Here is a 14,407-nt window from a genome sequence, read left to right on the forward strand (position 1 = left end):
GAGGTCCGTTTATGCACCTGTAAATTGTGGCTGCCTCATTCATAGGCTGCTTGTGAGGGCTTGATATCAGAATCAGGCAAGGAAATAAATGAAACTGGGCAACCAAGCATCCAATTTATCTCTGGCTCTCTGTATTATAAAGAGGAGATATTTAGGATTGCAGTTCCACATTGCTATGGCTGTTTTGGGGTCCCTTACATGACGAGGAACATGGAGGATGCTAACATTTTGTTCAGCACGCTGGAGTCACCCAGCTGTCTCAGGCTGTGCCCAGCTGCTCGAGGGCTGAGGGGATCAGTATCGCCACAGGCCTGTGAGGCATTCGAGATGCATCATGGTCAGGAAGTCAGTCTCAAAGTTCCTGAGAGACCTGCCATCTTCCCTGGTGGTATCCATTCTTATCAGGGCTATTAACAAAATTTTTTGTGTGGGGGATTTTTTGGTGGTGGCATTCGGTGCTTTTATGGCCCTTACTTTATGTGGATCATGAATAATCAACTGATAAATCCCTATCCCTGTTCTCATTCTTCAGCAGACATTTCCTGGGGATGCTCTACTTGGCGCTTTAGGGAAGGAAAGATGGATGGGAGCTAGTGGTCATGAGGTAGAACATAGCACCTGAAAACAAACAAACCGTCACGGAGTCCAACTCCGTCAGAGTGCTGGATGACTCTGGACTCTGAAAATTTCCTTTGGAAACTACCCGTGCTGCGTCACTACCTGGGACTTTGCTTGAGACAACCGTAGCTCCTTGTATAACAACACACTGGGACAGAGTTTAGGTGGCCTAGTGTCATCACCCGGGGGGAAGGGGTGTGCTTGGAGCCAGGAAAGGGAAATAGAGAAATGAGCCAGGCCCACTCTAGAGTCCCTTGTCAGTCTCCCTCCCCTGGTCCCAGGATCTTGGCCTGTCTAATTTCCCGGGCTTCCCTGTATCTAAACTCTTCTTTGGATGGTGCCATACTGTTCTCAAATCACCTGCCTTCCTTTTATCCGTGTAGGAACATGGGATGTAGATATTATTTTTATTTTCTTCATAATTCATGGAGGGAACCAAGAGTCCTCCGAGAAACTGGATAACTTGTTCTGGAAAGTGATAGGCTGGGGACATAAGCCCAGGCAGTTGTCATACTGTCATCCACTTCTCTCTCGGGACATTTGCCCTGGCACAAGTTTTTCCACAGGTGTCTTCTGTTTGCAAAGAACAGGAGAAAGCTCCTTCTGTGGCTGAGGAGTGTTCCTAGAGAGTTTGTGGGAGTGGGAGCCCAGGAGCCGGTAAGTGCCCAGGAGGACAGCAGCTCAGCAACGTGAGGGGACACCTTGATCTGCCGATGATGGAGAACATGCCTGTCACCGCGATTGTCAAGCAAGGTTGTCATAGTGAGACCACACAAGAGTAGCATTTGGCAGTGCTTCATAGATAGAGAAGCGTGATTCTCTTTTGGTCTATATGCATTTTTATACCCAGGACAAGGGTCTACGTATACTTGCCTTAACTTATGAGATTAAAATAATATAGAATAAACATTTTACCTACCTATACTTCAGACACATAAAATAGAGTCTATGGATTGCTTCGTTGTCATTTTATTCCTGAATAGTTCAAAGTCCTGTCCCTGGTGTGTCTAGCATGTTCTAAGTCTGTAATTGGTTCGTCAGGTGGTTGGGACAGAGCGCTGATTAGCAGATAAAAGCAGACCACTGAGGTAGACCCGTGGGGAATCTAGCCCAGAGTTTCCTATTCTGTGAAGATAGCTTCCATTCCAGTCAAGACCAACGTTTGGATCTTCTTGTCTATTCATTAACTTCAGTCCTTAGTGACTCTATGACTGTGGGTCATGGGTTTGTTCCTTGTGCATGCACGTTAGCTGCATACTATTCCATGGCCACGGGTTGCTCCCAAAGACTCCACCAGCTGTTTCCACATGTCTGCTATTGGATGGGAAAAGGTTGGTGGGAGAGTGAGTAGGATGCATGCAAATCTGTGCCCACTAATGGAAAAATATATTCAGATGGTGTGAGGCATCTCTGTCTGAGATGTCTTCAGACTCTGTCTGAGGACAATCCCTTACATTGACAGCTGTGTCCTAGGTGCCGAATAAAATTTTTCCCCTCAGCAGAATTACCAGGGGTGCAGGCTACAAGAGTAAATGATTGAATGCAGTGCTTTATTCACTATCCGGGAAGAGTAGTAGGCATTGAGATAAGCAGCTGCCATTCTTACAAAGAAAAGCTGAGAGCAAGAGGTTGGGTGCCTGAGCAGGGCGTCAGATAGGAGCAGCCCTCAGGCGCAGCGACATTCGGGGGCTTTCGCTGTAGCCACACATGGCAGTTCTCTCCCTGGGGTTCTTGAAGCATGCCCGTGACCAGTGTTTTCATCACTAAGATCTAGATAGAAAAACCAAGCATAGTAAAGTTAGGTGATCTGTTCAGCCCAGAAAGATCATGGCAAATTGAAATAACACCTGTGGGTACTTTGCTCCACTGAGTTAGAGACTTGACAGGTGGCAGTGGAGGGGTGGAGATCCATAGTAGCTGAGATTCAGGCTTTGCTCATTCTCGTTTCTCACAAAAGGCTGTGTGATTATTGAACATCTTGACGGAGACCCCTACTAGATGGGATGCTTATTGACAGCCTACGTCCTGACCAGGGAGGGTCCTTGAAGCCACTCTTCAGTTCCCTCTGCGCGGGCTGTGGAGCTGCTGACGGCCTTGTGGGTCCCCACACCCTACGCCACCCCTGAGAGGTCCTGACACCAAAGGGAATGCCCTGGGAAGGGCTGCCAGAATTTCCTGTACTGCTGGGGCAGTAATCCAAAGGTCACAGACTCTGCAAAGGCACTGCCTTTGTTGCTCAGTGGAAGGCCCAGAACACAGGGGTCTGAGGTAATTGATCACACTGGGGAGACTATTCCATTGAAGTTGGACATAGCAGGATGAAGAAGTGACTGAACTGATTGAGAATGGGCTTAACTGAAGAGCTAAGCTGCCTCAAATCTTTCGTGGAAGTAGGCAGGATGTAAATCATAAGTCATAAATAAATAAAATGCAGGAGCTAAATAAAGGCCCTTTAAATCTACCATCCCTCACAGCTCCAAGTGTTGCAAAGTGGCAACGAAGTAGAATTGGCCCATGTGGATGATTTGGGTGGGCGCTCCTTGACACTGAGGCGGGATTCAGCTTCGGATACCTCTCATCCACGATACGTTTATCCAAACCCTGGATAGCAGCCGGGAGGAGTAAAATGATGGACTTTGGTCCAAAGTAATGAACCAAGGCAACTAAGCTGATTTCTCGATCCAGTTGGAATTTTAGGGATTAATATATAACATATATTCTGCCTTTTTGGTTTTTCTCTGGCCAAAAACATGACTACTTTTCTTTCTGTTCTGTTTACAGCAGTGTTACCGCATCTTATGAGGAAGTTTATCCAGTAGTATGTAAGATAAGAATCGAGCAGACAAAATTACCCTTCAAAGCCTTAGAAAGGCCTCAGGTTAGAGACCGACCTACAGTTTCTCCCTAGGGCCAACCTGGTCAGTTGCTTTCCTCTCCGGCATGAGAATAGCTCGTTAGCTGTTTCTTTGGTTGAGTCTCACCTGAGATTCAGAGAAGCTCCCTGGGTCCACTCCCAGCCAGGCCGTGCCCTGGTCCCCCAGCACGCGGGCCAGATGTCTCTGCGCCTGGCAGGCGGCGGGGGGGGGGGGGGGGTTCGGGCGAGGCAGCTACTCTGTTGTGGCCTCTCCTACTTCCCTGATCAGGGCAATCGGAAGCCAACTGAGACTTGTTTGTTCACAAACCTGTTTACACCAGGTGTACTTTTTCCATTTAAGATGTAACTAAATGTTATGTAAACACATGGTACATGAGTGTGAAAAGGAGAGGTGTTTCTGTGAAGCTACACCATTGTCTTGGAAAGACTTGTCCAGGATGAACAAAAATTGTGGGCAAATTAAGTATAAACAAGATAACTTTAAAAGATTGTGGGGAACGTCATAAAAATCTAGGCAGATTCTGCAGTTCAAATTGCTTTTCAGCTGTCTTTGGATTTTTTATCTTCTTTAAGGAAACTGGAACCTGAAAATCATAGCAGATTTCTGGTTTATTCAGGAAACTGGGACTTCCAGAGAGTGGAAGACAAGGCATTGCACCTGTACCAAATTTGTGAGTGAGTGTACACTCATATATTTAAATATCTGTGAATATAATGCTCGTTTTGGCAGCACATATACTAAAGCTGGAAGGAGAGAGAGATTAGCATGGCCCCTGCACAAGGATGACACATAAATATCTGTGAATATATATCATAAGTATCAGTGAATCTATCATCTATCTATCTATCTATAAGGAGAGTATCATTTTTATGATTCCATGCTTTGACCAGTTTTTCTAGACTGAGTGTCCAAGTGTCAACCAGTCATGGTCTCTTTTGCAGCTGTGGCATGTTGTGTAAAATACACATGCCCACTGAGTCTGTCAAGGTGCTTATACTATGCAGGTTACAAGAGAACTGAGCCAGGTTGGGGAGGGAGCAGACAGACACACACCTCCTTTCTCATGCTCATCAAGGACCCATGTAGCTGGGGGGCACCGTGGGCAGACCTGTCTGCTTGAGCTCTCCGACTGCACTCACTCTCTTTCTCGCACCCTCTCTCCCACCTGCTCTCTTTCTCCTCTCTCCCTAACCAATGTAGTTTAGTTCAGAGAACTCTGAAATAAATAAGGGAGAGAGCATTTGGAGTTGAACAAGAGTATATTTCAAAGTACTTGTTTCTTTTTTTTTTTTTAAAGATTTTATTTATTTGAGAGAGAGAGTGAGAGCGAGAGAGCACAAGCAGGGGGCGGGGGGGGAGCAGAGGGAGAGGGAGAAGCAGACTCCCCACTAAGCAGGGAGCCCGATGCGGGGCTCGATCCTGGGACTCCCGGGATCATGACCTGAGCCGAAGGCAGGTGCTTAACTGACTAAGCCACCCAGGTGCCCCTCAAAATACTTGTTTCAAGAAAGATAGTCTTTAGCTTAAAAAAGATTTGAAATATTTGTTTGTTCATGTGAACCCAATACACACACACACACACACACACACATACACACACGTACACACAGAGGAGAGAGGGAATTCCTTTAAATAATGAGATAATGAGATTCAATTTATTAATATGTGACTTCCATTTGATAGTTCAGGAATATACCTATTTCTCATGAAGTGAGATCAGGATATAACGAAAGAAATCTTATTTTAGGTGTCCTAAAATCCAGTGGGTCAATTTTCTATCCTCTCTGGTCTAAAAACATTTTTGAAAGACCTTCCTCTGTCTCTGTGCTCTGTCTAGACTCTATATCAGAGCACAAACAAGTGCAGGAAAAACAGAATACGTGTAGATACTAGACACGCTAAAAGAGGTATCTGAGAGCCCTCAGGAAGAATAATATTTTACCATGAGGTGGCTTTTGTCTTTCACAATAACAGCCGTATGAATGTGCTTTAATTTATGCTAACCTGGAATGCTTAAAATCATAAAACAGGTATGATTATTAGGTTCCTATTCATCCAGGGAATGCAGATCCCAAAGATAAGTATGCCAGAACATGAACTTTGTGGGAAAGCATGCGTCTACCTACCTCCAACAAAAAAGAGACCGCCCTTCATTTCAGTAATAGCTCTTTGGGGTTTAATTTTGATAGATTGTGAGGTATTTTATTCTAACACATAAACCAGATGCTTCTCTCAAGTTAATGGGGGAACAACTGATGGCTGCCAGATTAACTAGGAAAGAAATGTTTCTCTCTGCAGTTCTGGACAGTAATGCAATTTAATGGCATTTCACCTGGGTGGACTTTTAAGATGGATGCATTTGTCTTTTACCTCTCAGGGCATAGGGCCAAATTTGGAGCAGATGGTGGAAAAGATGGATGGCCACAGAGATCTCCAGGTGAAATTGGTTGGATTTCCGCAATCCTCATTAATTCCTGGTTGACCGGCATCCATCTCCATTGTTCTGACCCTCCATAATGAATTCTGATTTCTGAGGATTTTCTGGGTCTAGAATAACCAAAATGTGCTGACTAAAATCTGAACAGATTGAAAGAAGCACTCACCTGCTATTTCAGGCTTTTGGAAGAAAGGGACTATCTCAACCTGAAACCTTGTTGTTCTTACTTTGAGCAATGGTGGATATTCTTCCCTGGGAATGGGACACAACTGGGCCGGGTATGAACTCGAAAGCTCAGGGAGTGAGTTTAAGAGACAAATTTCTTCTGCTGTTGTTCAGGTAAAGGAGAGACCTTTGGGTTCTTAGATTAAGTCTGATGAGAGACTCACCACCCATCACTAAGCAAGACTGACAGGGGTCACCCCAACTATGGAACGATGTATAAGGAGAAGCAGATGATTGTGGGAAAAGCCCAGAAGCATTGTTCCAGGCCTGGAGGTAAAGAGGGGACCCCCAAGATCAATGGAAGGAGGGACCCACGGGAAGTACGAGGAACAGCAACGCTTCATGGATTTAATTAAAACAATGCCTATGTGAGCTTCTTGATTCATGGCCCGATATTCTCATTTACTTCCACATTAGGTTAGGCTTATTGACATAATTGTTTTTGCTCACACTGAAGCCTCTCCTACTAACCAATTCGTATTACTATTATTTTTTATTGCAATTGTCTGAGCCCCCATTCTGAGCCAGATGTCTTCAGTTTATAAACATGGCCATCAACACTTAACTAAGAGGACAAATGATTCCCATTTAGGATGAGAATTTATGTGTGATTGTGACAGGGTGAGCATTAGCCCTTTCGTTGCCATAAACCTACAGACACATATCTATCCGCACATGTTGGAGGAAGGGAACATACCAGTAAACAAAATCTGGCAAATCGTAGGTGCCCAAGACCACAGAAGAAAATGTCCAGGAGATGTGCACTTAGTTTTAAGAAAAGCTAAATAAGTGTGATATTTTTCGATGGGCCTTTTCTTCACCTGAGCAGAATGACAGTATTTTACTAGTCAACCAAGACATTCATCAAGATTTAAACCAACCTCTCACCTCTCATGCAAAGCCTAACCTCAGTGGTTATTAAAAATAAATGGGATTTAAATCAATGTAGAAGCACCTATTTTATTTCCAATTTCACGCTCTTGTATTTTGCACTGTGGTTTTAGATCTGTTTGTGAAGGCTGACTGGGGCAAGAAAACCGTCCTGAGAGACATCTGGGAAGGGACCAGGCTTTCAAGTCCATGACAAGTCCCAGGCTCTGGATTCAGCTGTTACCAACTCACCAAGTGACCTCAGTCCAATTTTCTCACTTTGAAAATGGGAACAATTGCGCATACTGTCTTTTTATGGGATGCGGTGGTATCTGTGATTGGCACCATTGGTGGCTTTAGGCTGAGAGTCTGAGGGTGTAACTCTCTTCTCTTCCTCAGGGACCAGGAGTGTAGGTCAGGGATCCAGGTCCAGGGAGGGCATTGGCTTTAATTTCTCCCTAGTCTACACAGCAGTTACGGCGTCCAGTAACCACGGCCGTTCTGACTGGAGAGTCGAGGGGAGGTGCATGCCATTCCTCCAATCCTGACATTCCCCTGGACGACCAGCTCTCTTTCTGTCATATTCTCCCGGCTCACAGGGCCGGTGACCTGGGTGAAGTCTCCGTGGGCCGCCTCCTTTTGCTGTCACCTGTTATGTGTTTCACCAATAACTGACTTCCAGGTGAATAGTAATTCATTCACAACTGTTCTCACAGGCGTTATTTTGCCTTCTCGAGAATGTTTACTAAGTTCTTACTGTGCTTACACTTTGCTGTCATCCTCTTGTTAACTTGAGAGACCTGTGGAGAAGAGTGGGGACGGGAGTTCTCCAGACCAGGCAGCTGTCCCGTGGAGGGGGGGGGCCTCCCTCCCAAGCCTCTGAGTCTTCAAGGCTGCCTTGTGCAGTTGTCTTCCAACTGTCCGCTCCCCACCTGGCCCATCCTGCAGGCCACCACCAGACGTCCCCCGTACCACTGTCCTGGAATGAGTTCCTCCTCATGGCCTGCCCCTCGTTGTATGCACACCGGCCTCCAAAGGCGGAACACATCTCTTTTCCCTCCTGCTCTCCCCAAACCTGTTCTCCGCGGCCGCCAAAATGTGCTATTAACTAGTTCCCAAATCCTCTTGTGCCTCTGCACATTATCCATCCTCCCCTCAATCCCATCTCCCTACCTCCGAGCCGCCCTTCGGGGCCACACATAAATCCGGAGCCCATGAAGCCGTCCGTGACCGGCCCGGCTAGCGACCCTTTCTCTCCCCTCTGAGTTGTGGTGCTGATGGTATCATCAGTCAGCTGGCATGGTGTGTGGGGCCTGGCTGGGTACTATTGCCTTCTGTTGTCAACATCCCTGGAAGGGTCTCGGGCTTACAGGTGAGGAGACCACAAAGAAGTTAGTGATGCTGCTGGGGCCAGAGCCCCATCCCCCAAACCCCAGACTGGTGATCTTTTTCTCCTGTAGCATTATACCTTCTGTCCTTCCTTGGAGGACAAGGACTCTACCCTGTCTATGTTCGAAGTTTACAAAGCATCCTATGTAGAGACTTGTTGCTAGGGAATATTCAGTAAGTGTTTATTGAAAGAAAGCAAAGGGAAGAAGATAGGAAGGGGAAAAAAAAATAGTAATAGCTAACCCTTATATGGCCCTTTTGTTTTACCTTAATCCCTTTCTAGTTTACGCCCTTTAAATCCCTAGGGGGTGCCTAGGTGGCTCAGTAGGTTAAGCGTCCGACTCTTCATCTCAGCTCAGGTCTTGATCTTAGGGTCGTGAGTTCAAGTCCTGTGCTGGGCTGCACGCTGGGCGTGGAGCCTACCTGAAAAAAAAAAATCCCTACGAAATAGGTCGTGTTATTCTCAGCCCCATTTGATAGGTGAGAAGACTGAGGCAAGAGAGGCTAAGTGACTTGCCCAAGGTCACAGAGCTGGTAAGTGACAGAGTCAGGACTTGAACAGAAGGGGTCTGGCTCCTGAGCCTGTGCTCTTCTTCCACCGTGTTCTGCTGCAGGGTCATGAAGGGACGGACAGACAGGGAAAGATACAGAAAGAAGGACGAGCCTCAGATCAGTGCCCAAGACAACAGAGCAGAGGACATTTAGATTAGGCTGCCATGTTTTGTCTTCTTTTAATTCTGTTGAGAAGGGGCACCATACATGAGAGCAATGGCCAGACTACGGAGTTTGTCCCTACTGCCTGGATTTGCTAGAAATTTGCTAGAAATTGATTGCTGTGAAACTCCTTGAACACACGGCACCCAGATTGCCTGCCTTATATTCTAGTTGCCATAGGAGGCTTAGCCAAGAGACTGTTAAATAGCTCACATGCCCTCCACCCGGAGTCCCTTAGGAAGGGACTCTCTCCCCAGACGCTCCCTCCCCAGACGCTCCCTCCAGAGCACGTGCTTTCCATGGAAGGCTGCCTTCAAGGGAACAGTCACAGACTTGAAATCACCACGACTAGAAATGAGTAGCAAATGTGTCAAGTTTGGCTAAATCAAGCTGATAAAGAATATTGAATGGGGGCTTTTATCTTTAGAAGCATGACTGTTAATGTGGTTGGTTTTTGACCAGGCTCCCAGTAGCTATTAGTATTTCTGCTCACGCTAGCACCACTCTGCCTTACACACAGAAGAATCTATCTTAAATGTATTTTGAACTTTAGAGCATGTTAACGGAAGTGGCCTATCATTCAGGAGCATGGGAAGATGATTTTGCCAGCATTGAGAGAACACTTTGCACCCAGAATCCTAGAGTGAACAGAATACTACTCCAGCTTTGATGAATCACAGCTGAATCATGTTTAAGTGTGTGCTGCATTTTGAGGGATTCCCTTCTTCCCCCACCCGCCCCCCACCCCTGCAGGGTGAAAAGCATTGCTCTTCCTGTGTAAAACCATTGTTTACACCCAAGACCACTAAAATGTTTCTGTGGCGATGTTGTGAACGCATCAAGTGGTTGTTGTGGGGCAACTAAGACAACTTTATAGGTTAATGAAAAGTGATTTATCTTTCTTCTAAGCAGAACATTTAGTTCTTTCTGTGCCTCTTTGACTCCAAGCAAATCTGTCTGGCCCCATCCCTTGCCCCCCTCCCGCATCTGCACCACCCTCTTGGATATCTCGTGGTACATTTTTTATGACCATGGTCCTGTCTGTTCCTAGTAATTAAGAACTCTCTGAGCAATGTGAAAGTAGGTTACTGTTCATCTGGTTTCTTGGAAGCACTGGGTGTGTGCGAGGGTAATTTTTCACCTAAAAGATGAAATCAAAGAGAGAGTCCAGGAAGTAAAGAATGAATGGACCAGGTAGCTTGCTTTTCTTAGCTCCTGGGGGACTGTAGGCATTGCTGCTATAGTGGACAGAGCCCGGACTGACCCTGAAGGAAGCAGATCTGGGTTCATGCTTCTGTGCTATGTTTTACCAGCTTGTGACCCTGACCAGAAGAATTCGCTTTTCCAAATCTCAGTTCCCATCTGTGGACTAAGAATGACAAGGCCTAGCTTACAGGGTTATTGAAAGGATCACAGACACTGGTTGTGAAGTGCCCGGAACTGGTGTGCAGTCATGGCTAGTGGTTTTCCTTGTTATTTCTGCTGTTGTCCTCACTGCCATTACTACTGCTTCTCCAAGTAGCTTCTGTATCAAAACCACACTCTTGTGTATGAAGAACCAAGGGGAACTCGACCCCTGTTGCTTCCCATGCACATAGGACACAGCTTTAACCTTCCAGGCAACCTGCTTTCCTTACCAGAGCAGCTGCACATGTTCCAAAACCAATAAAGATAAATATAAAATGTGCGACTACATAGGGATGAAAACAAAGAATGAAGTGCTTCCTCACTCCAGCTGGGATCCCTTGCTGAGTGGGTACTTTCTTCCTTCCTTGCTTGCTTCCTTCCACCCACAAATATTGACAGGTACCCACTGTGCAGGTGCAGGGCTTAGAGGTAAACCCTAGGGGCCAAAGTTGAATCCCACATGGATTCTGTCCTTAAGAAGCTTACCATCTCCCCGGAAAGAGGAAATGCCCATAAACATCCAGGAAGTTAGGTAGAAAATGGTAGGACCATAGGAAAGACATTACTAAAGGGATATGGAGTTTAGGTGAAGATCAAAATTCTAGCTGGAGCTGGGACATGCAGGTTTTATGAAAGAGGCAGCTTAGTCATCATTAGGATCACAGATTTTGGGGTTGGACCATTAGGTCCAAACCTTGGCCTTGCTACTTCCTTGTTTGGGCTACTTGATCAAGCTGGGTCACATCTCTGTGCCTCTGCCTCCTCATCTTTAAAATGGGTATAATAATAGTATCTACCTCTCAGGATTGTTGTAAGGATAAAGTGAGTTGTGTGAAGTGCTTAGAACAGGTATGGATTTACCCTCCAAGCAAAGATGGGCAGAAATGTTCTTTCTAGACGGAGGAGTAACATGAGCCAAGGCAGAGTCTGTTCTGAGGTACAGGGTTGGAGAAGGTGAGAGAGGGGGAAAGGCAGCTTGAGATGAGATTATGGATGCTCCTGAGTGGCAGACCAGGAACCTTAGACTTTACTGAAAATGTGAAATGAAATCAGTCTTCTAGAGTTCCATGGTCGGGGCGTGCGAAGCCAGAATCTGAACATGTCTCAGGGTAGGTCTCTACATTTCAGTTGCAGTGAACATGGCAATGAACCAGATACCAGCAGGCATGAAGTCGAAACTTGGATTAACAAGGCTCAACACATGGGCCTGAACTGATACCTCAGGGAAGATGGGCAGCAGAGCCCAAGCCAGAAGCGAAACCACGGAGCGAAGGGAGGGGAGGTGCAGAGGTATGGGGGGAGGGCGGCAGGAAATGTCACCCCATTACCCCCATCCACTGCTTCCTTTTTAGAGTACAGATTTTTTTTCTTCAGGGTAGAGTCAGCCCTTTTGTTTTTGTTTTCGTGTGTAGTTTTATTTCTTTTGAGCCTTGGGACGCGTGTGGTCATCTTTACTTTCTGTGTTAGGGTGGTAGGGAGGTGGGGATGATTAAAGCTTACCTTAGGAGACTTTGTTTTCAGTGATCTATAGATGTCAGGCTTTGTCAGGATCTGGAATATGTTGTCCTCTGCCTCCTCTTCTATGCACCTAGAGCAGGATTTTGTAGGATTTCGGAAAGGGCTGCATAATGTTCAACAGGGCCCCCGAGAGGATGACCTCTTCTCTTGGAATTTGTCTTTAAATGAAAATTGGAGGGTTCGAATGCCTCAGGTTTGATTTACTCTCGACTTTAGCTGTGTAAATGCTATCTTCAATTTTTAAAATAATCACCCAAGTTATTATGAGGGTGTAATATCGTTTTCAGGTTCTTGAGTTAAATTAATGGTTTTTAACTGTTATGGGGATGTGGGGCAGTTCCTAAGACCCCATGGAAGTCATTTAAAATTCGTTATGCAATGGGGCACCTGGGTGGCTCAGTTGGTTAAGTGTCTGACTTCGGTTCAAGACATGGTATCAGGGTCCTGGGTTCAAGCCCTGCATCAGGCTTCCTGCTCAGCAGGGAGTCTTCTTGTCCCTCTCCCTCTGCCCCTGCTCCACTTGTTCCCTCTCTCTCTCTCTCTCTCTCTCTCTCTCTCAAATAAATAAGTAAAATCTTTTTAAAAAATAAAACTCATTGTGGAACAAAGTAGTATACAATAAATCTATATAGGTACAAAATCAAGATCAATTACATAAAATGTCTGTGTGTAGCGTGGGAACAGGGAAATGATAAGGTACAATTATAATGTAATGTGTTGCTCTAGAGCCCACTGTGCACCTCCCCACCAAGTGACCGGGAGGGAGACACCAGCACGTCAACCGTTGGAAGTGGGATCTTCTGGTCCAGGCTGCATTTCTCCTGCAGTGGAGGCTCACCCAAAGAGATCTTGAATGATTTTTCAGACAGGTGCCTGGGCCCTCTCTCAAGGGTTACCTTGTAAGCTAGGAAGGTCCACAAACACATTCCTAAATGATGGGAAGTATTTGTTGATTTGGGCTTTAAAGTCATTTTTTCCATACTCCTCCAATGTCTCTTTTTTAGAGCGTTATATTCCAGTCTTGGAAACTATTACTTATCCATCACATCCTTGCTGAAGAGTGAAGTTTGACCTCAGCTGTCTGACAGCCAAGTCACACCAACTTCAATGGGAATGGCACATTTTTGTCCAGAGGCAGAATTTAGCTTTTAAACTTAGGCCTAAAGGGCCTGTTTAATGTATTATGTAAGAAAGAGTGAGGTCATATAAACAGTCATGGCTCCTACCTTGAACCAAAAGTCGTCCTTATTTGGTACTTCCGAAGCTGGAAAACAATACAGGCAACCAGCTCTCTCCGGACCAGGGGAGAAATAATGGCTTCCTTGTTCTAGAACCATGGGTTTTGGGACAGTGTCAGCGAAGCAGGCTGCTTGCTCCTTTTAGCACTTGAGGTTTGGACCGGTTTCATTGACCCCCTCTGTCTGCTGGGAAAAAACATTCTGGAAGTCCACTGAATCCCCATCTGCTGTCAGGATGCCTAGCATCATTGGGGGGAAGCTCTGCCATGGGGCCCTGGGCCTTGGGTCCGGGGAGGGAGCAACAGATCCCAACCCACCAGCCCCACTGTTCTGCAGGACCCTTCGGCAGCTGAGTCTAAGAAGACATAGCATTACACTTCTCTTGGATCATCATTTTGGCTGAGCTAAAGGTAGATCAAATTTCACCCTTAAATAACTGTCTTCTGTCTGTGTAAACAGTCACGGCCATTAGTCTTAAACTTCAAACCTCAGCCCATGGGTCTGGATTGGTTTCTTTTTCAGACCTTAACTTTGGAGGCCAGTCTTCCCTGCTTTCTCAAGTCTCTGATGCCTCTAGCTGAGCATGCAGCCTACTCCGTGAGTCGTAAAAACACCATGCCGGGGCACACAGAATTAAAGGGGGAAGGGAATGAAGAGGATTCATTCACTTCTCCTTCCTGGGACCTAAATCCATTTTAGTATCCTACTTGCATCCAGCAAGAAATGCCAAAAGATTAAAGCATAGTGTTCTCATTCTTTTCCACGGGAAGGAGAGGTTATGCAAAGGAGGCCTATGTCCCCGCAGAGTGGGCGAGAAGCCTGGCAAGAGGTTTGTCTCATTTAAGAAGTAAATATATTCAGTGGAAGCAAAGATGCTGCCAAGTAAATTTATTCCATTTTTAGGGAGAGAAGGACAGGAGCTTTGCTGCTCCTTTATGTTGCTTTTGGATATAAATTTCTGCATGAGGTTCTCTAAAGAAGTAAGAACGCAACAGCAGCTTGTTTAAAACTTGACCTCTTCAGCCTGCCCAAGAATTTGAGAAACAAAAGAGAAAGCAGAGGATAATTGATTCTGTTCTCTGAAGGCCCATCCTGCCAAGGAACGGGATCCTGGC

At 45.9% G+C, this 14,407-nt stretch overlaps 1 protein-coding gene and 1 non-coding gene across 3 annotated transcripts in view; both read left to right on the plus strand.

The window, feature by feature from the left end:
* The window catches only part of SAMD4A (sterile alpha motif domain containing 4A), a 207,193-nt gene that overhangs the window by 82,287 nt on the left and 110,499 nt on the right, over window positions 1-14,407 (plus strand). The gene's annotated exons all lie outside the window — the stretch shown is intronic.
* On the plus strand, window positions 4,208-4,314 carry LOC112822796 (U6 spliceosomal RNA). The gene has a single exon (XR_003207789.1). It is a non-coding gene; the product is annotated as a U6 spliceosomal RNA (small nuclear RNA).

This window comes from Callorhinus ursinus, unplaced genomic scaffold (assembly GCF_003265705.2).
Source record: "Callorhinus ursinus isolate GAN/ISIS: 27379988/994484 unplaced genomic scaffold, GSC_fseal_2.0 scaffold8, whole genome shotgun sequence".
NCBI lineage: Eukaryota > Metazoa > Chordata > Mammalia > Carnivora > Otariidae > Callorhinus > Callorhinus ursinus.